Consider the following 8,140-nt stretch of genomic DNA (forward strand, 5'->3'; position numbering starts at 1 on the left):
AGCAATTTAGCAACAGCAATTTAGCGAGGCCCTAAGCAACTCTAAAGAAAATACAAAAAAAATTGAAAAATATGAAAAGAAAGTGTCCATAAAAATATTACAGATGGAATTAAAAGAGAACTTCTAGAAAGGGAAAGTTATAGTAACTGAAATTAAAAACTCAATTTATTATTTAAGCAGCAGAGAAAATAAAGCAGAAGAGATCATTAATAAATTGGAAAATGATTCAAGAAAATTATAAAGAGGTAATGTTTAAAATTTTAAAAAGTTTAAGAGATACAGAAAAGGGTTTAAGAAGGCCCAAGATCTACTAGGGACTCTAAAAATAGAGAATAATAAGCATGGAGAAAACAGAGAAATGTTAGCTAGGAATTTCTCAAAACTTATAAATGGCAAGAGTCAGCTGGACATGATGGTGCATGCCTGCAATCCCAGTGACTTGGGAGGCTGAGGCAAGTTCAAGGCCAGCCTGGGCAACTTAACAAAACCCTGTCTCAAAATAAAAAATAAAAAGGACCAGACATGTAGTTCAGTGGTACAACACCTCTGGGTTCAATCCCTAGTACTAAACTAAAGAAGAAAAGAAATAGCAGTGCCCTAAAGACAAAAAGATCTTCAAAGTAACCAAAAAAAGAGAAAAATCCTGATAGATTACCTTCAAAAAATTAGAACCAGTAATTAGAAGATTGACAACAGACTTTTCTACAAATGAGAAGACAGTAAGAAAATATCTTCAAAATGATGAGAAAATGACAAACTTAAAGGCTATATAGCCAATAAAAATGTTATGCAACATGAGAAACAGAAGAGATTTTCACACAATCCCTGAATCTTTACAATAGGTAACCTGCAACAGACCTTGACTACAATAATATCTAAGGTTTGTTTTTCAGAAACAATTAAATCTAGAAGGAATAGGAATGTAAGATAGAATGATGAACAGCCCCTGGCAATCCTAAATACATATTAAATTTATAAATTAAAACAATCTCTACTGAGGGATTAAAAAAATAAAAAATTTTCTGAAACAGAAAATGATCATAAGGAATAAAAAGTGAGTTAAGTTACACGCTCCTCAGGAGTCGGGCAGAGGACTCTAGCCTTTGCTGAGTCAAGTGTGCAAATTGGTACAGGATATCAAATAACTTACCCAACTATTTAGAGGGATGAAGAAAATTCAGAACAATTCCCAAAGCCAGACTGCAATTAGAAAACTGTCTGGAAAATAAGGAAAAACTGCAGCCTTAGTTGCTGACTTTACAACCACATCGTTCCTGCCATGATACACACCAGCAAAAGGGACACCTTGCTTCTCCCTCAACTTAAGTCTAAATTCAAATCTCAGTGACTATTACATACTAATTCTTATCTGGAATCCTTCCTGTAAAGGAATCTGAGGAAATGCAGTGTTTAGCTTTCCTGCTTCTGAAGTATGGAAAGACAGCTAGAAGACAATGGAACTGAGATTGGGCAAGTTCATGCAGTATCTACCATGAAAGGGAACTTCTTTCAGGCACAGGTGTCTGTCTCTCAAACACCTACTGCAAATTTACTTATCACATGTTAGGAGTTAACGTCAGTCTGCTGATGTGATTCTACTAAATACTATGCTGGACATTCTGATTATAATTTTTAAAAAGACGGTGTAAGTTTTGGAAAGGAAGAAACAATTCAAAACTGTTAATATTCAAAAGGAACATGATGGTCTACACAGACAAATCTAAGATCTTCTATAAACTGTCAGAATTAATAAGAAAGTCCAACTAGCTTTCTGGAGATAACACCAATATTCAGAAATCAAGAGTCGGGCATGGTGGCACATGCCTGTAATCCCAACGGCTCAGGAGGCTAAAGTAGGAAGATCACAAGTTCAAGACCAGCCTCATCCACTTAGCAAGGCCCTAAGCAACTTAGGGAGACCCTGTCTCAAAATAAAAAACTAAAAGGGCTGGGGATGTGGCTCAGTGGTAAAGCACACCTCAGTTAAATCTCCAGTATGCCCACCACCACCCCCCAAAAAACACAGAAATCAGTTCATTCCCATTCAATAATAAGAAATTAGAATATGTAATTTAAAAAACATTTCTCAGGAACAAATCTAACAAAAGATTTATAAGATCATTATTTTAAAAATCATAACATTATTATTCGAAGACATAAAAGACCTAAATTAGCAGGCTGGGGTTGTAGCTCAGGGGTACAGCACTTGCTTGGCATGTGTGAGGCACTGGGTTTGATTCTCAGCACCACATATAAATAAATAAAACAAAAATCCATTGACAAAGAAAAAAAAATTTAAAAAAAAAATGACCTGAATGAGTCAAGAGGCATACAATGTTTATAGATAAACAATGTCATTAGGAAGCATTACATAATTAAATTAATAAATTAATAGGGTACAGTTTGGCAACTTTGAGTAAGCCTGAAGATGTATACCTTAAAACCCAACAATTAAAATCCTAGGCTTACACTCTGAGAGACACACTCCCAGATTGCCCAAGAGTATATGTAAGAAGATTCACTGAAACCATGCATAGTAGCAAAAACTGGACACCTAAATCCCCATCAAAAGGAAAACGCTTCAGGGCTGGGGATGTGGCTCAAGCGGTAGCGTGCTTGCCTGGCACGCATGCGGCCTGGGTTCGATCCTCAGCACACATACAAAGATGTTGTGTCCACCAAATACTAAAAAATAAATATTAAAATTCTCTCTCTCTCACTCTCCCTCTAAAAAAAAAGGAAAACGTTTCAATAGTGGCACAGTCACACAACTGAACACTACTACAGCAGTCAAAATGAATAAAAAGTTTCCTTTATCAACATATTTTGTGAAAAGGCTACAGAGACTACATGCATCATGATGCCTTCTAAGTAAAATGTCTAGATATGCAAAATAATCCATTTTTATGATTATTTCATGGAAGCAGCATTAAATCAGGCATGGGAATGAAATTTATCATTAAGGTACAGTACCTATGATAGAGGAAAAGACATGGGATGAGAGATACAGGAGGTCTTATATGTGTTGTTTCTTAAAAAAAAAAAAAAAAAAATACCTAAACCAAAACCAGTGTGGCAAAATGTTAACACTAATAAATCTAGATAGTGGATTGTGTTCATGTTAGCCTGTATATCTGTCTATAAAACTTAAAACATTTCACTTATTTAAAATATGGCAACATTAACATTAAAGATCCTTCCCATGATGTGATCTTCTCTCTTGCTCTTGTTCTGCCAGGAGTATCTGCTGAGCCAGCTTCTGTTCTGTTAGTGAAACTGGGCCACTTGCTTTCTGCTCTCCCCAGTCTCCTGTCTTCCCATGTGACTTGCTGCCAGAGATCAGCCTTGAGCCTAGAGAAAGGAAACATATAGGACTGCAGCCTGGGCCACCTGCTCCATTCCTCATACCACTGTGGAAGAGATGTGTAATGGCAAAACCTCCTTCTGTTTCTCTTGCCACTCTCCCCTGTATACTTACCTTCTTTGGTGACCTCTCCAGGGGAGGCTGGCAAGGTTGGGGATTAAGGAAGATTTGGGCATGTCTGAATCCCTGGGTATAATAAAACTTAAAAGGTGCCAATTTCAATCTCATGGTGTAGTGGACAGGGCAGCCCCTTGTGACTGTGCAACTTATTTTAGGGTTTTTATGCCAAGCACAGAATGGTCTCTGGTCTGTTCACCAGGCAGGTCAATGTGCAATTTCTCATTTGGTTCAGCCCAAGTTCTTTCCTGGGAAAACTATTGTGTGGCTTTCAGCAGAATACTCTATGAAGATTAACCTGATTTTAAACTCCATTTATGAAGGGTCAAAAACAGCTCAACTTTCTACCTTTATGCTTAAATAAAATTGTGTACCACTTCTTGCAATAAGGCATCAATAAATTTGTTGTGACCACAGCATCAGGCCCACAGTGTTCCACAAAATTAGATTTCTCAGGAAAACCTTGGCTTGAGCTCTCCAATTTCCAAGAGACTGTTCCTTATGACCTGAGGGCACCAGAAGTTGACAAGTGAAGGAAATCTATTCCTTCACTCTTCATTCTGCACAGACCCTGCAATGCCTTCCCACTGCCCCCAGAAGAAAAGCCAGAGCCAGACTTCTTAGGCAGTGTTGGGTGCACATCCTGACCTAAGCACTCATTTGCACTGTGTCCATCTCGTTCATCAGTGTCCTACTAGCACTCAGCACAGCTTCAGGTGCTTGATAAAGGTAAGAGACAGAGGACCTCTGCTCCTCCCTACCCCGATCTCCCTCTAGTCTCTAAGACTTCTACAGCAAGTGGAAATGTTTTAAAAATATTTGGATATCCTCAGGAGAGTACGCTTACTCTAGAGAGGACAGAGATTCCAGTCTCATTCACAGTAAGCTAGAGAAAGTTGGTAAGACTAAAAATGACTCAAGCCAGAGGTAGTATGAGAAGGGAAAGATATACTCACATCTGGGGACTGATTTCCTCTGTGGAAAGGCAGGATGTACAGGCAGCAAGGGAATAGGCCAAGTTGGCATGAGTTCCAGGGGCTCACAGTATCCTGGACCTTCCTTCTACCTCCTACCAAGCCCTACATCCCTGATCTCTCCACCAGTTAGCAGGAGCCATGTCCAGATAGGACATCTCAAGTGATTTGGTGCATCCCACCAAAGTGTGGGAGAAGTATTTAATACCCCCTATTTGAATACACTTAGAATACAAAAATTAAGAGGGCCCTTACTTTGTGTCTGATAATTTGCTATTACAAATATTTCAACAAATTCTGTTACTCTATGTGACAGGTATTATCACTGGGTTGAATTGGCTTAAGCTTAATCATTCTTTTTTTCGATATGGATGGACACAATATCTTTCTTTCTTTCTTTTTTTAAGTGATGCTCAGGATCAAACCCAGTGCCTCAAACATGCTAAGCAAGCGCTGTACCACTGAGCCACAACCCCAGTCCCTAAGCATAACCATTCTTTACCCAGTAACCAAAATGAACTTTATAATATGTGAATAAATGAAAGTCTGATGTGGTGGCACATGCCTATAATCCCAGTGACACAGGAGCTTGAGGCAGGAGGATTGCAAGTTCAAGGCCAGTCTCAGCAATTTAGTGAGACTGTCTCAAAATAAAAAATAAAGGACTGGATTACCAGCTTTAAGAATTTGAGGAGCTAGGATTGTGGCTCAGTGGTGGAGCGCTCACCTAGCATGGGCAGGGCCAGGGTTCGATCCTCAGCACCACATAAAAATAAAGGTATTGTGTTGTGTCCATCTACACCTAAAAAAAAAATATTAAAAAAGGAATTTGAAATATTTATCCCTTGATTAAATATCAGACACATGCTCTTATATACAAAAAAAAAAAAAAAAAAAAGGACTGGGGATGTGGCTCAGTGGTAAAGTGCCCCTGGGTTTAATCCCCAGTGTGCCTATATAAATAAATCATAGCCAATCTCTACTTAAAAACTCCTAATGGGTTTCCATTGCCCTCCAAATAACATGCAGGGTCCTTCCTGCTCCACTGCATTTTTTCCTCTTCCTCAAACTTTCTGCTTAGAGGAAACTGGATGGGTAGATGCAATTCATATTGCCACAGCCTTGAATATGTAACTTTATTCTATAAGAGTCAGGATCAGATGGAATTATCAAAGAGTAAAACTTTAAAAGTCACATGCTGGGCTTAGAGGGTAGGGCATGTCTTTCCTGGAAGTACTAAGGGTGGTCCAGAGGAAGACCAGCCACCACCAGGAAGAGCAGTCCTAAGCAGGACTCTGGCGCTCCACTGAACCTCAGTCTCAATACTTCTCAGAGTCTATTTTCCAGTTAGTAAATTGGTTCCTACAGTGTAAGAGATGCAGGCACAGTAAACTGAGTCCTAGATGGAAAGAAAAGCAACACAAAACCACCAAACACCCAGATTCTATTACTCTCACAATCACAAAATGTTCTATGGCAAAAGAATGTTACTTGGGCTGGGGATGTAGTTCAAAAAAGAACATTACCCCTACTGATATTTAGTGCTTAGACCTGAGGTCCTATGGATTCTATGGCAAACAAGTAAATAGTCCAACAATTTCATTTTAAAAATTAAAAGAGATGAAATCCTGAGAGGCTGAGCACCCTGCAGAGTCACACAGGTTGGTAACTTACAGAGAGTCCAACACTCTTATAAGGGTTCAATCGTTGAGATGGCTCCCATCTATGTGATCATGAGGATGGTAGACAGTGCAAGAGGCATCTATCTGATCTCTGCTCCCAAGCACAAATACAACCGTGATGGCACAAGCTGTTTCCATTTCCTTCCTAAATCTACCTGGCACAAGGTCATTCATTCCTCATAAGATGACTTGCCCCAGGAGCCTGGACTTCAGCTGCTTGGGCCATCAAAAATCATACCACCTCACTGCAGTGTACCCCACAGATTACAGATACTTTCAACAGACAAAACACTCGAGGTAGGAAAGATGACCACTAGGGGAAATCAACTGATTTGATGCACTGCAGTTCCTTCTGCAGGGCCTTTTCTGCCAGCTCAGAAAAGTCTACTGGCTACATCTCTTCCCAGCTTCACCTTTAGTTTGAAATCCACCACAGTGGGAGTATTTACACCATGGACATTTGCAAATGCTATATATAAGTGCCTTTTTTCTCTTCTCTGTTGTTTTTGGAGAGTCAATCCAGTCATTAAACATTCATTAAGAGATCACTGGTTACTTTGGACTCATGGAGCAGAAATATAGCTGAAATAGAGCCAACAGCACTCTACCACTGAGATACTTCCCCCAGTCCTTTATATTTTTTACTTTTTTGAGACAGGGTCTTGCTAAATTGTTGAGGCTGGGCTCAAACTTGTGATCTTCATGCGTCAGCCTCCCAAACAGCTGAAATTACAGACATGCACAAGCATGCCTGGCTAGTCATTCCTGTAGATCATGAAAGCCAATTCTTTAATTCAGGTTCTCATTCCTTAGAACAAAATTGTAATTGGTCTCCCTTGACATAATCTGTCTTGCTCTCCATTTTATTCCTCAAATTATAACCAGAAAAATCTTACCAAAATACAAATTGAAACATCCAACTAATCCCTCTCTCTAAATGCCTAATCACATTACCATCTGCAACCAGTCACACCAACATTGAAGATAAAGTCTCAAGAGAATTCAAAGCTGTTTAGATCTTCTTTCATCATCAGCCCACCCCCCCACACACATATTTCCAGTCATGCCGAATGGCTGAAATTCTCAGAAGGTATTCATTCCATTGTCAAAGATCATGTTTGTCAAAGATCACCTTTTCTAACTAGCTTTCTTGGAATGGCTCCATATTCCTGAAGGCTGGGCATTCAGTACCCTTTCTATGTTTTCTTATGCTACCTCCCTTATCATGGAACTTTCATGATTATAATTGTCAACTGTAAGTTTGCTACAAGACTCAGGGACAAAATGTCTCATTTCTGAATCTGTGGTGACTGACACATGGGGAGACAAAAAATATCCATAAAATTTGTCTTGGACCTCAAGAATTAATTCTGCTTCTTTCCCATCTCTTTACCAAATGTCTACTAATCTCTGCAACACCTTGCTAAGTATGCCCAGCTTCCTGAACACCTTCTGCAACAGGGAGATTATTTGCTAAACACCACATGGCCTCATGCTGGACATCACACAGAATTCCACTGCAAGAAGCTCACAGGCCAATTTGTTCCTTGACACCTGAGAAGACCAAGCCCCTACTGCACCATGACTGGGAGTTGCCAACTTCGAAACTATCACTCGTCTCAGAAAACAACTGGCAGAAAGAACACTTATAAGATAATTGATAGAACTGAATGTGTGAAGAACCCTATATGTAGCACAAAAGAGACATGCTATTCTAAGGTCAGGACCCAGGAGTAACTGGCACCCACAGTGGGCACATTCAACCAAATGAGGAAGCCAAGTCCAAGATTTAAATCCTACCCAGATACAATCTTATCAATGTTCATTAGGGTTGTTCCATGGTGTCTGAGGGGGCACTGGTTCCGGGAGCCCTTTGGATACCCAAAGCCACAGATGTTCCAGTCCTTTCATGGCATAGCGTTTACATAGAACCTACATGCATTCTCCTGTATACTTTAAATCATCTCTAGATTACTTACATTACGTAATGAAATGTAAATGCT

General features: G+C 39.5%; 1 protein-coding gene across 1 annotated transcript in view; it reads left to right on the forward strand.

Moving 5' to 3' along the window:
* Gan (gigaxonin) overlaps window positions 1–8,140 on the forward strand; it is a 383,888-nt gene that overhangs the window by 67,710 nt on the left and 308,038 nt on the right. The gene's annotated exons all lie outside the window — the stretch shown is intronic.

Source organism: Callospermophilus lateralis, chromosome 18 (assembly GCF_048772815.1).
Source record: "Callospermophilus lateralis isolate mCalLat2 chromosome 18, mCalLat2.hap1, whole genome shotgun sequence".
Classification (NCBI taxonomy): Eukaryota; Metazoa; Chordata; class Mammalia; order Rodentia; family Sciuridae; genus Callospermophilus; species Callospermophilus lateralis.